Source organism: Pleurodeles waltl, unplaced genomic scaffold (genome assembly GCF_031143425.1).
Source record: "Pleurodeles waltl isolate 20211129_DDA unplaced genomic scaffold, aPleWal1.hap1.20221129 scaffold_72, whole genome shotgun sequence".
In the NCBI taxonomy this organism is placed as follows: Eukaryota; Metazoa; Chordata; class Amphibia; order Caudata; family Salamandridae; genus Pleurodeles; species Pleurodeles waltl.
In genome coordinates, this window is record NW_027150393.1 from 77,547 (window position 1) to 94,378 (window position 16,832).

At 48.6% G+C, this 16,832-nt stretch overlaps 4 non-coding genes across 4 annotated transcripts; all 4 read right to left on the reverse strand.

Annotated features, from left to right (window-relative positions):
• Positions 1-405: 405 nt before the first annotated feature.
• On the reverse strand, positions 406-478 carry TRNAV-CAC (transfer RNA valine (anticodon CAC)). Its single transcript has one exon. It is a non-coding gene; the product is annotated as a tRNA-Val (tRNA).
• A 3,481-nt stretch (positions 479-3,959) lies between these two features.
• Positions 3,960-4,032, reverse strand: TRNAV-CAC (transfer RNA valine (anticodon CAC)). The gene has a single exon. It is a non-coding gene; the product is annotated as a tRNA-Val (tRNA).
• Positions 4,033-11,095: 7,063 nt separating this feature from the next.
• Positions 11,096-11,168, reverse strand: TRNAV-CAC (transfer RNA valine (anticodon CAC)). The gene has a single exon. It is a non-coding gene; the product is annotated as a tRNA-Val (tRNA).
• A 3,509-nt stretch (positions 11,169-14,677) lies between these two features.
• Positions 14,678-14,750, reverse strand: TRNAV-CAC (transfer RNA valine (anticodon CAC)). The gene has a single exon. It is a non-coding gene; the product is annotated as a tRNA-Val (tRNA).
• Between the last annotated feature and the right edge of the window lie 2,082 nt (positions 14,751-16,832).

The window sequence follows — 16,832 nt, forward strand, 5'->3', positions numbered from 1 at the left end:
ATTTGAACCCACGCCTCCATGAAGAGACCAGAAGGCTCAGCTTCACTGAAGATCAAGCTCTCTTGAGTCTGGCACCTTAGACCACTTGGCCATCCTGACAGCCAAAACAGTGTGCAGGTCGGACTCTTCAGTCTGCACTTGTTGATTTTGCCGCTTGCAATGTTCCTATCAAAGTCACAGCTTTAAAGGCCCCACAATATAACATGGCCAAGAAAAAAAAAAAAAAACAGAACAAGAAACAATGCACTGCACGACCACCGAGGGATGCAGATTACTTTTTAGCGTCCTGCAATAGTAAAGCACGTTTTACACAGGTCACAAGTTTTTAAAGGTCATTTCTGGCTAAGTGTGCATTGAGAGAGACTGAGGTTTTAGGGAGCAAACACAAAAGCTGCTGCTGCCAAGTGTTTCTGCCCGGTCTCAAACCAGGGACCTTTCGCGTGTGAGGCGAACGTGATAACCACTACACTACAGAAACAAGCTTGCTGGTTTGACTGAAGGAGCACAGTTCCCCTCATATGTTTGCACGATTTCCTCTATACTTTATCAGCAGTTGCTCGGAATGCGAGGGGTAAGTGTGAAAATTGCAGCGGTGTCAGCCAGCATGCATACACTCAGACGTCCTGAAAAATCCCACAGCTGCGGGCAGAGACAGACAAATATCTGATGCCTAAATGCCAGGAAGGAGAGCCTGTGAAATCATCACACAGGGCGCACTGAGAGCAAGCAGGAAGGAAGCCAAGGCATTGTAATCCATTTTTCGCCTGAGGCAAAAAATATGTTTTGCGCAACAATGCTTCGAGTGGAATGAGAAATGTTGAGGGGTTGTGTATTTTGAGCAGGATTTGATTGTTTTCCGCTAAAATGGGCTCGTCCGGGATTTGAACCTGGGACCTCTCGCACCCTAAGCGAGAATCATACCCCTAGACCAACGAGCCTGGGCACAGAAATGCAACGGCTCCGACCCTGCTCGGAGGGTTGGTGACAGAGAGTGGGAGACTACATCCCAAAGCAAGAAACTGCACATGGTGCTCTCTTCTGCAGTACGACTAGAGTCATTTGCATGGTCTTCATCGAACATGACATAAAAAGCCTCTATCCTTTAGACATTTTGGCCCAGATTTACAAGAAAATGACTAAGCGCGATGCTGTGCCAAATTTGCAAGCCCCACGCGCCGTCATTTTCAAAATGCAGGGAAGCGCCGTATTTAGTAGAATACAGCGCACCCCTGTGCTTCCCCCTGCGCCAGCTCTAAATTAGCTGCTGAGCGCCAACGCAGCCGTTCTTGCACCATGGTACAAGGATGACTGCGTTGAGGGGGAAATTGGTTTTGTGCAGGAAGGGACACCTTCCTGCCCAAAAAAAAAATCTTCAATGGTGATTTGCTCTTACTTCTATGTGTGCTGCAGAATGCATCACACATAGAAAGAGCAAAAACAAGGAGAAATGAAAACATTTCTCCTCAGTGCGCCACTCTAACGACACCCCTGGGATGGCGTTGGATTTTGGTGCTGACGCAGATTTACGCCAACTCCTAAATCTGGAGCAGCATCAAAATGCTATGGTGTTGCTGTGGCACACTCCCAACAACACCCATTGCACGCCCCTTCCAGGGAACGCGCTGCGTGCTAAGGGGCCGTATTTACAAGGTGGTGTTAAGCCACAAAAAGTGGCTGAACGCCATCTTGTAAATACCGCGCAGTGCATAGTGCCACCGGGGCGTCACTAAAAGTGATGCTCCGGTGGCGATAGGGCCTTGTAAGTCTGGCACTTTATTTGCTCAAGGTGTGTGTTCTTGGTGAGGGCAGGAAAGCTATTTTCGCTCTCGTACCTTCCTTCCTTGGCTGGCTTGAATGCTGTAGGCTCAGGCTTCATTGTAAAGGTCAAACAGTGAGCAACTGACTGCCGTAAGCTGGCGCAACTCCTCTTGGTGAGCTGTGACAGATGCCCCAGGAGCGTAGTACCTCACGATGGTGAGGGATAGACACAGTCTCTTTTATCTCAGCTTGCCTGTCAGGTGAGGCAGGAAATGCAAATACTGTGAAAAAGCCCAGCGACTCGAACCAGGGACCTTTCGCATGTGAGGTGCGCATGATAACCACTACACTACACAAACAGACACACTTGCCGGCTTGCTTCATGTGGCTATGCATTGTACTGGAACCACCACACTATGGAAACAGACACACCTGCTTGCTTTATGTGGCTATGCATTGGACTGGGATGCAAGGATGAGGGCCAATGTTCATGACGCTCAAAGCTGAGCCTTCCGGAACACGATCTCTTCCCTTGGAAGAAAGGAACTGGGATCACTTTCATTCCAAGAGGTGATTTCAGAACTGGACCCGAAATTACCATGGAGAAGCACTGTGCATTTAATGTTCCTACGAGCACTGCTGCTCCAGCACAGAAAAGCAGTTGCAAAGAAATCTCGCATACCTTCATGATGCTGAACCGTCTCGACGCCAGTATAAAGCATGTATTGCATTGCAACATGACATCTTACAAGAGTGAAAAGCAGAAATACTCCTGTTTAAAACACAGACTGAACCTATAAAGGTAGGGGTTTGTCTGGGATTTGAACCGAGGTCCTCTCACACCCGAAGCGAGAATCATACCCCTATACCAACTAGACTGCCGCTGCGTAGTCATTTGAAACATCTTCTGAAGCGTCTTTCCGAAAAGCAGGGCCATTTGGAGGCTCTCTCTCTCTAAGCGTGCCATAGCAATTGATGTTTTCTGTCAAGGATTTTTTGTTTGTCTCTAGCAAGGCAAGAGGTAGTCAAAATGCCCTGTGCCAGTGAGCTGAACTAGGGCACTGATGTGAAAAGCAGACCCTTTCTGGTAGTTGTAACCCGCTGCAAGTCATGGACCCTTGCACCTTAGACTTCCCAACCAGAAGCACTGAAGGGCCTGCTAGCTCTTGAGCCAGAGGAGCATGCCTCTTGGATTCAAACACACTTCCTCGATCAGCGCTCGATCAGGCTCGATCAGGCGAGATTTATATTAGTGGCTCATAGGCCTGAAACACTCACCTGGGAGACGCAGGGTGGCTGATTTCCCGGAATGGCCCTTGATGGGGAAATCACCTCCTTTCCCCCGCCTCATTTCAGAATTGTGTGCTAGTCGCAAGACAGTGTTCAGGGGTTCATGGGTACTGCCTACTCCCAGCTGCCTCTCTGTCTTCTTCATGTAAATTGCAAGTCATGAGGAGGCACCATTGCCAATATGCTCCGCCCACCTAACCAAGAAACCTAGTTTGAGCTTGTCTGCCTGTGTTGTTGCAGGGGCAGTGTCTTCTTTGCCCAAAAGGTGGCAGGAGAGCCTCACTTCAAACGATAGAATCAACTGCTTAAGTAGAAACCAGCATGGTAGTTACTGTCATAAAGTGCAGCTCTAACAGAAGGTGTGCCTGAGACGCCCCTTCCAGTAATACACAGAATTTTGATTGAGGGCCCAGCCGATGGGTTGGTGGATTTCTCCTCACATGCCACAGCAGCTTCCAAAGCAGAGCAAGATTTAAGGGAAGAAAATACACCTGTCAGAAGTGGGATTTGAACCCACTCCTCCATGAAGAGACCAGAAGGCTCAGCTTCACTGAAGATCAAGCTCTCTTGAGTCTGGCGCCTTAGACCACTCGGCCATCCTGACAGCCAAAACAGTGTGCAGGTCGGACTCTTCAGTCTGCACTTGTTGATTTTGCCGCTTGCAATGTTCCTATCAAAGTCACAGCTTTAAAGGCCCCACAATATAACATGGCCAAGAAAAAAAAAAAAAAACAGAACAAGAAACAATGCACATGCACGACCACCGAGGGATGCAGATAACTTTTTAGCGTCCTGCAATAGTAAAGCACGTTTTACACAGGTCACAAGTTTTTAAAGGTCATTTCTGTCTAAGTGTGCATTGAGAGAGACTGAGGTTTTAGGGAGCAAACACAAAAGCTGCTGCTGCCAAGTGTTTCTGCCCGGTCTCGAACCGGGGACCTTTCGCGTGTGAGGGGAACGTGATAACCACTACACTACAGAAACAAGCTTGCTGGTTTGACTGAAGGAGCACAGTTCCCCTCATATGTTTGCACGATTTCCTCTATACTTTATCAGCAGTTGCTCGGAATGCGAGGGGTAAGTGTGAAAATTGCAGCGGTGTCAGCCAGCATGCATACACTCAGACGTCCTGAAAAATCCCACAGCTGCGGGCAGAGACAGACAAATATCTGATGCCTAAATGCCAGTAAGGAGAGCCTGTGAAATCATCACACAGGGCGCACTGAGAGCAAGCAGGAAGGAAGCCAAGGCATTGTAATCCATTTTTCGCCTGAGGCAAAAAATATGTTTTGCGCAACAATGCTTCGAGTGGAATGAGAAATGTTGAGGGGTTGTGTATTTTGAGCAGGATTTGATTGTTTTCCGCTAAAATGGGCTAGTCCGGGATTTGAACCTGGGACATCTCGCACCCTAAGCGAGAATCATACCCCTAGACCAACAAGCCTGGGCACAGAAATGCAACGGCCCCGACCCTGCTCGGAGGGTTGGTGACAGAGAGTGGGAGACTACATCCCAAAGCAAGAAACTGCACATGGTGCTCTCTTCTGCAGTACGACTAGAGTCATTTGCATGGTCTTCATCGAACATGACATAAAAAGCCTCTATCCTTTAGACATTTTGGCCCAGATTTACAAGAAAATGACTAAGCGCGACGCTGTGCCAAATTTGCAAGCCCCACGCGCCGTCATTTTCAAAATGCAGGGAAGCGCCGTATTTAGTAGAATACAGCGCACCCCTGTGCTTCCCCCTGCGCCAGCTCTAAATTAGCTGCTGAGCGCCAACGCAGCCGTTCTTGCACCATGGTACAAGGATGACTGCGTTGAGGGGGAAATTGTTTTTGTGCAGGAAGGGACACCTTCCTGCCCAAAAAAAAAATCTTCAATGGTGATTTGCTCTTACTTCTATGTGTGCTGCAGAATGCATCACACATAGAAAGAGCAAAAACAAGGAGAAATGAAAACATTTCTCCTCAGTGCGCCACTCTAACGACACCCCTGGGATGGCGTTGGATTTTGGTGCTGACGCAGATTTACGCCAACTCCTAAATCTGGAGCAGCATCAAAATGCTATGGTGTTGCTGTGGCACACTCCCAACAACACCCATTGCACGCCCCTTCCAGGGAACGCGCTGCGTGCTAAGGGGCCGTATTTACAAGGTGGTGTTAAGCCACAAAAAGTGGCTGAACGCCATCTTGTAAATACCGCGCAGTGCATAGTGCCACCGGGGCGTCACTAAAAGTGATGCTCCGGTGGCGATAGGACCTTGTAAGTCTGGCACTTTATTTGCTCAAGGTGTGTGTTCTTGGTGAGGGCAGGAAAGCTATTTTCGCTCTCGTACCTTCCTTCCTTGGCTGGGTTGAATGCTGTAGGCTCAGGCTTCATTGCAAAGGTCAAACAGTGAGCAACTGACTGCCGTAAGCTGGCGCAACTCCTCTTGGTGAGCTGTGACAGATGCCCCAGGAGCGTAGTACCTCACGATGGTGAGGGATAAACACAGTCTCTTTTATCTCAGCTTGCCTGTCAGGTGAGGCAGGAAATGCAAATACTGTGAAAAAGCCCAGCGACTCGAACCAGGGACCTTTCGCATGTGAGGTGCGCATGATAACCACTACACTAGACAAACAGACACACTTGCCGGCTTGCTTCATGTGGCTATGCATTGTACTGGAACCACCACACTATGAAAACAGACACACCTGCTTGCTTTATGTGGCTATGCATTGGACTGGGATGCAAGGATGAGGGCCAATGTTCATGACGCTCAAAGCTGAGCCTTCCGGAACACGATCTCTTCCCTTGGAAGAAAGGAACTGGGATCACTTTCATTCCAAGAGGTGATTTCAGAACTGGACCCGAAATTACCATGGAGAAGCACTGTGCATTTAATGTTCCTACGAGCACTGCTGCTCCAGCACAGAAAAGCAGTTGCAAAGAAATCTCGCATACCTTCATGATGCTGAACCGTCTCGACGCCAGTATAAAGCATGTATTGCATTGCAACATGACATCTTACAAGAGTGAAAAGCAGAAATACTCCTGTTTAAAACACAGACTGAACCTATAAAGGTAGGGGTTTGTCTGGGATTTGAACCGAGGTCCTCTCACACCCGAAGCGAGAATCATACCCCTATACCAACTAGACTGCCGCTGCATAGTCATTTGAAACATCTTCTGAAGCGTCTTTCCGAAAAGCAGGGCCATTTGGAGGCTCTCTCTCTCTAAGCGTGCCATAGCAATTGATGTTTTCTGTCAAGGATTTTTTGTTTGTCTCTAGCAAGGCAAGAGGTAGTCAAAATGCCCTGTGCCAGTGAGCTGAACTAGGGCAATGATGTGAAAAGCAGACCCTTTCTGGTAGTTGTAACCCGCTGCAAGTCATGGACCCTTGCACCTTAGACTTCCCAACCAGAAGCACTGATGGGCCTGCTAGCTCTTGAGCCAGAGGAGCATGCCTCTTGGATTCAAGCACACTTGCTCGATCAGCGCTCGATCAGGCTCGATCAGGCGAGATTTATATTAGTGGCTCATAGGCCTGAAACACTCACCTGAGAGACGCAGGGTGGCTGATTTCCCGGAATGGCCCTTGATGGGGAAATCACCTCCTTTCCCCCGCCTCATTTCAGAATTGTGTGCTAGTCGCAAGACAGTGTTCAGGGGTTCATGGGTACTGCCTACTCCCAGCTGCCTCTCTGTCTTCTTCATGTAAATTGCAAGTCACGAGGAGGCACCATTGCCAATATGCTCCGCCCACCTAACCAAGAAACCTAGTTTGAGCTTGTCTGCCTGTGTTGTTGCAGGGGCAGTGTCTTCTTTGCCCAAAAGGTGGCAGGAGAGCCTCACTTCAAACAATAGAATCAACTGCTTAAGTAGAAACCAGCATGGTAGTTACTGTCATAAAGTGCAGCTCTAACAGAAGGTGTGCCTGAGATGCCCCTTCCAGTAATACACAGAATTTTGATTGAGGGCCCAGCCGATGGGTTGGTGGATTTCTCCTCACATGCCACAGCAGCTTCCAAAGATAGTGGTGTGAGGAGCTGGCTCTGCAAGCAGAGCAAGATTTAAGGGAAGAAAATACACCTGTCAGAAGTGGGATTTGAACCCACGCCTCCATGAAGAGACCAGAAGGCTCAGCTTCACTGAAGATCAAGCTCTCTTGAGTCTGGCACCTTAGACCACTTGGCCATCCTGACAGCCAAAACAGTGTGCAGGTCGGACTCTTCAGTCTGCACTTGTTGATTTTGCCGCTTGCAATGTTCCTATCAAAGTCACAGCTTTAAAGGCCCCACAATATAACATGGCCAAGAAAAAAAAAAAAAAACAGAACAAGAAACAATGCACTGCACGACCACCGAGGGATGCAGATTACTTTTTAGCGTCCTGCAATAGTAAAGCACGTTTTACACAGGTCACAAGTTTTTAAAGGTCATTTCTGTCTAAGTGTGCATTGAGAGAGACTGAGGTTTTAGGGAGCAAACACAAAAGCTGCTGCTGCCAAGTGTTTCTGCCCGGTCTCAAAACAGGGACCTTTCGCGTGTGAGGCGAACGTGATAACCACTACACTACAGAAACAAGCTTGCTGGTTTGACTGAAGGAGCACAGTTCCCCTCATATGTTTGCACGATTTCCTCTATACTTTATCAGCAGTTGCTCGGAATGCGAGGGGTAAGTGTGAAAATTGCAGCGGTGTCAGCCAGCATGCATACACTCAGACGTCCTGAAAAATCCCACAGCTGCGGGCAGAGACAGACAAATATCTGATGCCTAAATGCCAGGAAGGAGAGCCTGTGAAATCATCACACAGGGCGCACTGAGAGCAAGCAGGAAGGAAGCCAAGGCATTGTAATCCATTTTTCGCCTGAGGCAAAAAATATGTTTTGCGCAACAATGCTTCGAGTGGAATGAGAAATGTTGAGGGGTTGTGTATTTTGAGCAGGATTTGATTGTTTTCCGCTAAAATGGGCTCGTCCGGGATTTGAACCTGGGACCTCTCGCACCCTAAGCGAGAATCATACCCCTAGACCAACGAGCCTGGGCACAGAAATGCAACGGCTCCGACCCTGCTCGGAGGGTTGGTGACAGAGAGTGGGAGACTACATCCCAAAGCAAGAAACTGCACATGGTGCTCTCTTCTGCAGTACGACTAGAGTCATTTGCATGGTCTTCATCGAACATGACATAAAAAGCCTCTATCCTTTAGACATTTTGGCCCAGATTTACAAGAAAATGACTAAGCGCGATGCTGTGCCAAATTTGCAAGCCCCACGCGCCGTCATTTTCAAAATGCAGGGAAGCGCCGTATTTAGTAGAATACAGCGCACCCCTGTGCTTCCCCCTGCGCCAGCTCTAAATTAGCTGCTGAGCGCCAACGCAGCCGTTCTTGCACCATGGTACAAGGATGACTGCGTTGAGGGGGAAATTGGTTTTGTGCAGGAAGGGACACCTTCCTGCCCAAAAAAAAAATCTTCAATGGTGATTTGCTCTTACTTCTATGTGTGCTGCAGAATGCATCACACATAGAAAGAGCAAAAACAAGGAGAAATGAAAACATTTCTCCTCAGTGCGCCACTCTAACGACACCCCTGGGATGGCGTTGGATTTTGGTGCTGACGCAGATTTACGCCAACTCCTAAATCTGGAGCAGCATCAAAATGCTATGGTGTTGCTGTGGCACACTCCCAACAACACCCATTGCACGCCCCTTCCAGGGAACGCGCTGCGTGCTAAGGGGCCGTATTTACAAGGTGGTGTTAAGCCACAAAAAGTGGCTGAACGCCATCTTGTAAATACCGCGCAGTGCATAGTGCCACCGGGGCGTCACTAAAAGTGATGCTCCGGTGGCGATAGGGCCTTGTAAGTCTGGCACTTTATTTGCTCAAGGTGTGTGTTCTTGGTGAGGGCAGGAAAGCTATTTTCGCTCTCGTACCTTCCTTCCTTGGCTGGCTTGAATGCTGTAGGCTCAGGCTTCATTGTAAAGGTCAAACAGTGAGCAACTGACTGCCGTAAGCTGGCGCAACTCCTCTTGGTGAGCTGTGACAGATGCCCCAGGAGCGTAGTACCTCACGATGGTGAGGGATAGACACAGTCTCTTTTATCTCAGCTTGCCTGTCAGGTGAGGCAGGAAATGCAAATACTGTGAAAAAGCCCAGCGACTCGAACCAGGGACCTTTCGCATGTGAGGTGCGCATGATAACCACTACACTACACAAACAGACACACTTGCCGGCTTGCTTCATGTGGCTATGCATTGTACTGGAACCACCACACTATGGAAACAGACACACCTGCTTGCTTTATGTGGCTATGCATTGGACTGGGATGCAAGGATGAGGGCCAATGTTCATGACGCTCAAAGCTGAGCCTTCCGGAACACGATCTCTTCCCTTGGAAGAAAGGAACTGGGATCACTTTCATTCCAAGAGGTGATTTCAGAACTGGACCCGAAATTACCATGGAGAAGCACTGTGCATTTAATGTTCCTACGAGCACTGCTGCTCCAGCACAGAAAAGCAGTTGCAAAGAAATCTCGCATACCTTCATGATGCTGAACCGTCTCGACGCCAGTATAAAGCATGTATTGCATTGCAACATGACATCTTACAAGAGTGAAAAGCAGAAATACTCCTGTTTAAAACACAGACTGAACCTATAAAGGTAGGGGTTTGTCTGGGATTTGAACCGAGGTCCTCTCACACCCGAAGCGAGAATCATACCCCTATACCAACTAGACTGCCGCTGCGTAGTCATTTGAAACATCTTCTGAAGCGTCTTTCCGAAAAGCAGGGCCATTTGGAGGCTCTCTCTCTCTAAGCGTGCCATAGCAATTGATGTTTTCTGTCAAGGATTTTTTGTTTGTCTCTAGCAAGGCAAGAGGTAGTCAAAATGCCCTGTGCCAGTGAGCTGAACTAGGGCACTGATGTGAAAAGCAGACCCTTTCTGGTAGTTGTAACCCGCTGCAAGTCATGGACCCTTGCACCTTAGACTTCCCAACCAGAAGCACTGAAGGGCCTGCTAGCTCTTGAGCCAGAGGAGCATGCCTCTTGGATTCAAACACACTTCCTCGATCAGCGCTCGATCAGGCTCGATCAGGCGAGATTTATATTAGTGGCTCATAGGCCTGAAACACTCACCTGGGAGACGCAGGGTGGCTGATTTCCCGGAATGGCCCTTGATGGGGAAATCACCTCCTTTCCCCCGCCTCATTTCAGAATTGTGTGCTAGTCGCAAGACAGTGTTCAGGGGTTCATGGGTACTGCCTACTCCCAGCTGCCTCTCTGTCTTCTTCATGTAAATTGCAAGTCATGAGGAGGCACCATTGCCAATATGCTCCGCCCACCTAACCAAGAAACCTAGTTTGAGCTTGTCTGCCTGTGTTGTTGCAGGGGCAGTGTCTTCTTTGCCCAAAAGGTGGCAGGAGAGCCTCACTTCAAACGATAGAATCAACTGCTTAAGTAGAAACCAGCATGGTAGTTACTGTCATAAAGTGCAGCTCTAACAGAAGGTGTGCCTGAGACGCCCCTTCCAGTAATACACAGAATTTTGATTGAGGGCCCAGCCGATGGGTTGGTGGATTTCTCCTCACATGCCACAGCAGCTTCCAAAGCAGAGCAAGATTTAAGGGAAGAAAATACACCTGTCAGAAGTGGGATTTGAACCCACTCCTCCATGAAGAGACCAGAAGGCTCAGCTTCACTGAAGATCAAGCTCTCTTGAGTCTGGCGCCTTAGACCACTCGGCCATCCTGACAGCCAAAACAGTGTGCAGGTCGGACTCTTCAGTCTGCACTTGTTGATTTTGCCGCTTGCAATGTTCCTATCAAAGTCACAGCTTTAAAGGCCCCACAATATAACATGGCCAAGAAAAAAAAAAAAAAACAGAACAAGAAACAATGCACATGCACGACCACCGAGGGATGCAGATAACTTTTTAGCGTCCTGCAATAGTAAAGCACGTTTTACACAGGTCACAAGTTTTTAAAGGTCATTTCTGTCTAAGTGTGCATTGAGAGAGACTGAGGTTTTAGGGAGCAAACACAAAAGCTGCTGCTGCCAAGTGTTTCTGCCCGGTCTCGAACCGGGGACCTTTCGCGTGTGAGGGGAACGTGATAACCACTACACTACAGAAACAAGCTTGCTGGTTTGACTGAAGGAGCACAGTTCCCCTCATATGTTTGCACGATTTCCTCTATACTTTATCAGCAGTTGCTCGGAATGCGAGGGGTAAGTGTGAAAATTGCAGCGGTGTCAGCCAGCATGCATACACTCAGACGTCCTGAAAAATCCCACAGCTGCGGGCAGAGACAGACAAATATCTGATGCCTAAATGCCAGTAAGGAGAGCCTGTGAAATCATCACACAGGGCGCACTGAGAGCAAGCAGGAAGGAAGCCAAGGCATTGTAATCCATTTTTCGCCTGAGGCAAAAAATATGTTTTGCGCAACAATGCTTCGAGTGGAATGAGAAATGTTGAGGGGTTGTGTATTTTGAGCAGGATTTGATTGTTTTCCGCTAAAATGGGCTAGTCCGGGATTTGAACCTGGGACATCTCGCACCCTAAGCGAGAATCATACCCCTAGACCAACAAGCCTGGGCACAGAAATGCAACGGCCCCGACCCTGCTCGGAGGGTTGGTGACAGAGAGTGGGAGACTACATCCCAAAGCAAGAAACTGCACATGGTGCTCTCTTCTGCAGTACGACTAGAGTCATTTGCATGGTCTTCATCGAACATGACATAAAAAGCCTCTATCCTTTAGACATTTTGGCCCAGATTTACAAGAAAATGACTAAGCGCGACGCTGTGCCAAATTTGCAAGCCCCACGCGCCGTCATTTTCAAAATGCAGGGAAGCGCCGTATTTAGTAGAATACAGCGCACCCCTGTGCTTCCCCCTGCGCCAGCTCTAAATTAGCTGCTGAGCGCCAACGCAGCCGTTCTTGCACCATGGTACAAGGATGACTGCGTTGAGGGGGAAATTGTTTTTGTGCAGGAAGGGACACCTTCCTGCCCAAAAAAAAAATCTTCAATGGTGATTTGCTCTTACTTCTATGTGTGCTGCAGAATGCATCACACATAGAAAGAGCAAAAACAAGGAGAAATGAAAACATTTCTCCTCAGTGCGCCACTCTAACGACACCCCTGGGATGGCGTTGGATTTTGGTGCTGACGCAGATTTACGCCAACTCCTAAATCTGGAGCAGCATCAAAATGCTATGGTGTTGCTGTGGCACACTCCCAACAACACCCATTGCACGCCCCTTCCAGGGAACGCGCTGCGTGCTAAGGGGCCGTATTTACAAGGTGGTGTTAAGCCACAAAAAGTGGCTGAACGCCATCTTGTAAATACCGCGCAGTGCATAGTGCCACCGGGGCGTCACTAAAAGTGATGCTCCGGTGGCGATAGGACCTTGTAAGTCTGGCACTTTATTTGCTCAAGGTGTGTGTTCTTGGTGAGGGCAGGAAAGCTATTTTCGCTCTCGTACCTTCCTTCCTTGGCTGGGTTGAATGCTGTAGGCTCAGGCTTCATTGCAAAGGTCAAACAGTGAGCAACTGACTGCCGTAAGCTGGCGCAACTCCTCTTGGTGAGCTGTGACAGATGCCCCAGGAGCGTAGTACCTCACGATGGTGAGGGATAGACACAGTCTCTTTTATCTCAGCTTGCCTGTCAGGTGAGGCAGGAAATGCAAATACTGTGAAAAAGCCCAGCGACTCGAACCAGGGACCTTTCGCATGTGAGGTGCGCATGATAACCACTACACTAGACAAACAGACACACTTGCCGGCTTGCTTCATGTGGCTATGCATTGTACTGGAACCACCACACTATGAAAACAGACACACCTGCTTGCTTTATGTGGCTATGCATTGGACTGGGATGCAAGGATGAGGGCCAATGTTCATGACGCTCAAAGCTGAGCCTTCCGGAACACGATCTCTTCCCTTGGAAGAAAGGAACTGGGATCACTTTCATTCCAAGAGGTGATTTCAGAACTGGACCCGAAATTACCATGGAGAAGCACTGTGCATTTAATGTTCCTACGAGCACTGCTGCTCCAGCACAGAAAAGCAGTTGCAAAGAAATCTCGCATACCTTCATGATGCTGAACCGTCTCGACGCCAGTATAAAGCATGTATTGCATTGCAACATGACATCTTACAAGAGTGAAAAGCAGAAATACTCCTGTTTAAAACACAGACTGAACCTATAAAGGTAGGGGTTTGTCTGGGATTTGAACCGAGGTCCTCTCACACCCGAAGCGAGAATCATACCCCTATACCAACTAGACTGCCGCTGCATAGTCATTTGAAACATCTTCTGAAGCGTCTTTCCGAAAAGCAGGGCCATTTGGAGGCTCTCTCTCTCTAAGCGTGCCATAGCAATTGATGTTTTCTGTCAAGGATTTTTTGTTTGTCTCTAGCAAGGCAAGAGGTAGTCAAAATGCCCTGTGCCAGTGAGCTGAACTAGGGCAATGATGTGAAAAGCAGACCCTTTCTGGTAGTTGTAACCCGCTGCAAGTCATGGACCCTTGCACCTTAGACTTCCCAACCAGAAGCACTGATGGGCCTGCTAGCTCTTGAGCCAGAGGAGCATGCCTCTTGGATTCAAGCACACTTGCTCGATCAGCGCTCGATCAGGCTCGATCAGGCGAGATTTATATTAGTGGCTCATAGGCCTGAAACACTCACCTGAGAGACGCAGGGTGGCTGATTTCCCGGAATGGCCCTTGATGGGGAAATCACCTCCTTTCCCCCGCCTCATTTCAGAATTGTGTGCTAGTCGCAAGACAGTGTTCAGGGGTTCATGGGTACTGCCTACTCCCAGCTGCCTCTCTGTCTTCTTCATGTAAATTGCAAGTCACGAGGAGGCACCATTGCCAATATGCTCCGCCCACCTAACCAAGAAACCTAGTTTGAGCTTGTCTGCCTGTGTTGTTGCAGGGGCAGTGTCTTCTTTGCCCAAAAGGTGGCAGGAGAGCCTCACTTCAAACAATAGAATCAACTGCTTAAGTAGAAACCAGCATGGTAGTTACTGTCATAAAGTGCAGCTCTAACAGAAGGTGTGCCTGAGATGCCCCTTCCAGTAATACACAGAATTTTGATTGAGGGCCCAGCCGATGGGTTGGTGGATTTCTCCTCACATGCCACAGCAGCTTCCAAAGATAGTGGTGTGAGGAGCTGGCTCTGCAAGCAGAGCAAGATTTAAGGGAAGAAAATACACCTGTCAGAAGTGGGATTTGAACCCACGCCTCCATGAAGAGACCAGAAGGCTCAGCTTCACTGAAGATCAAGCTCTCTTGAGTCTGGCACCTTAGACCACTTGGCCATCCTGACAGCCAAAACAGTGTGCAGGTCGGACTCTTCAGTCTGCACTTGTTGATTTTGCCGCTTGCAATGTTCCTATCAAAGTCACAGCTTTAAAGGCCCCACAATATAACATGGCCAAGAAAAAAAAAAAAAAACAGAACAAGAAACAATGCACTGCACGACCACCGAGGGATGCAGATTACTTTTTAGCGTCCTGCAATAGTAAAGCACGTTTTACACAGGTCACAAGTTTTTAAAGGTCATTTCTGTCTAAGTGTGCATTGAGAGAGACTGAGGTTTTAGGGAGCAAACACAAAAGCTGCTGCTGCCAAGTGTTTCTGCCCGGTCTCAAACCAGGGACCTTTCGCGTGTGAGGCGAACGTGATAACCACTACACTACAGAAACAAGCTTGCTGGTTTGACTGAAGGAGCACAGTTCCCCTCATATGTTTGCACGATTTCCTCTATACTTTATCAGCAGTTGCTCGGAATGCGAGGGGTAAGTGTGAAAATTGCAGCGGTGTCAGCCAGCATGCATACACTCAGACGTCCTGAAAAATCCCACAGCTGCGGGCAGAGACAGACAAATATCTGATGCCTAAATGCCAGGAAGGAGAGCCTGTGAAATCATCACACAGGGCGCACTGAGAGCAAGCAGGAAGGAAGCCAAGGCATTGTAATCCATTTTTCGCCTGAGGCAAAAAATATGTTTTGCGCAACAATGCTTCGAGTGGAATGAGAAATGTTGAGGGGTTGTGTATTTTGAGCAGGATTTGATTGTTTTCCGCTAAAATGGGCTCGTCCGGGATTTGAACCTGGGACCTCTCGCACCCTAAGCGAGAATCATACCCCTAGACCAACGAGCCTGGGCACAGAAATGCAACGGCTCCGACCCTGCTCGGAGGGTTGGTGACAGAGAGTGGGAGACTACATCCCAAAGCAAGAAACTGCACATGGTGCTCTCTTCTGCAGTACGACTAGAGTCATTTGCATGGTCTTCATCGAACATGACATAAAAAGCCTCTATCCTTTAGACATTTTGGCCCAGATTTACAAGAAAATGACTAAGCGCGATGCTGTGCCAAATTTGCAAGCCCCACGCGCCGTCATTTTCAAAATGCAGGGAAGCGCCGTATTTAGTAGAATACAGCGCACCCCTGTGCTTCCCCCTGCGCCAGCTCTAAATTAGCTGCTGAGCGCCAACGCAGCCGTTCTTGCACCATGGTACAAGGATGACTGCGTTGAGGGGGAAATTGGTTTTGTGCAGGAAGGGACACCTTCCTGCCCAAAAAAAAAATCTTCAATGGTGATTTGCTCTTACTTCTATGTGTGCTGCAGAATGCATCACACATAGAAAGAGCAAAAACAAGGAGAAATGAAAACATTTCTCCTCAGTGCGCCACTCTAACGACACCCCTGGGATGGCGTTGGATTTTGGTGCTGACGCAGATTTACGCCAACTCCTAAATCTGGAGCAGCATCAAAATGCTATGGTGTTGCTGTGGCACACTCCCAACAACACCCATTGCACGCCCCTTCCAGGGAACGCGCTGCGTGCTAAGGGGCCGTATTTACAAGGTGGTGTTAAGCCACAAAAAGTGGCTGAACGCCATCTTGTAAATACCGCGCAGTGCATAGTGCCACCGGGGCGTCACTAAAAGTGATGCTCCGGTGGCGATAGGGCCTTGTAAGTCTGGCACTTTATTTGCTCAAGGTGTGTGTTCTTGGTGAGGGCAGGAAAGCTATTTTCGCTCTCGTACCTTCCTTCCTTGGCTGGCTTGAATGCTGTAGGCTCAGGCTTCATTGTAAAGGTCAAACAGTGAGCAACTGACTGCCGTAAGCTGGCGCAACTCCTCTTGGTGAGCTGTGACAGATGCCCCAGGAGCGTAGTACCTCACGATGGTGAGGGATAGACACAGTCTCTTTTATCTCAGCTTGCCTGTCAGGTGAGGCAGGAAATGCAAATACTGTGAAAAAGCCCAGCGACTCGAACCAGGGACCTTTCGCATGTGAGGTGCGCATGATAACCACTACACTACACAAACAGACACACTTGCCGGCTTGCTTCATGTGGCTATGCATTGTACTGGAACCACCACACTATGGAAACAGACACACCTGCTTGCTTTATGTGGCTATGCATTGGACTGGGATGCAAGGATGAGGGCCAATGTTCATGACGCTCAAAGCTGAGCCTTCCGGAACACGATCTCTTCCCTTGGAAGAAAGGAACTGGGATCACTTTCATTCCAAGAGGTGATTTCAGAACTGGACCCGAAATTACCATGGAGAAGCACTGTGCATTTAATGTTCCTACGAGCACTGCTGCTCCAGCACAGAAAAGCAGTTGCAAAGAAATCTCGCATACCTTCATGATGCTGAACCGTCTCGACGCCAGTATAAAGCATGTATTGCATTGCAACATGACATCTTACAAGAGTGAAAAGCAGAAATACTCCTGTTTAAAACACAGACTGAACCTATAAAG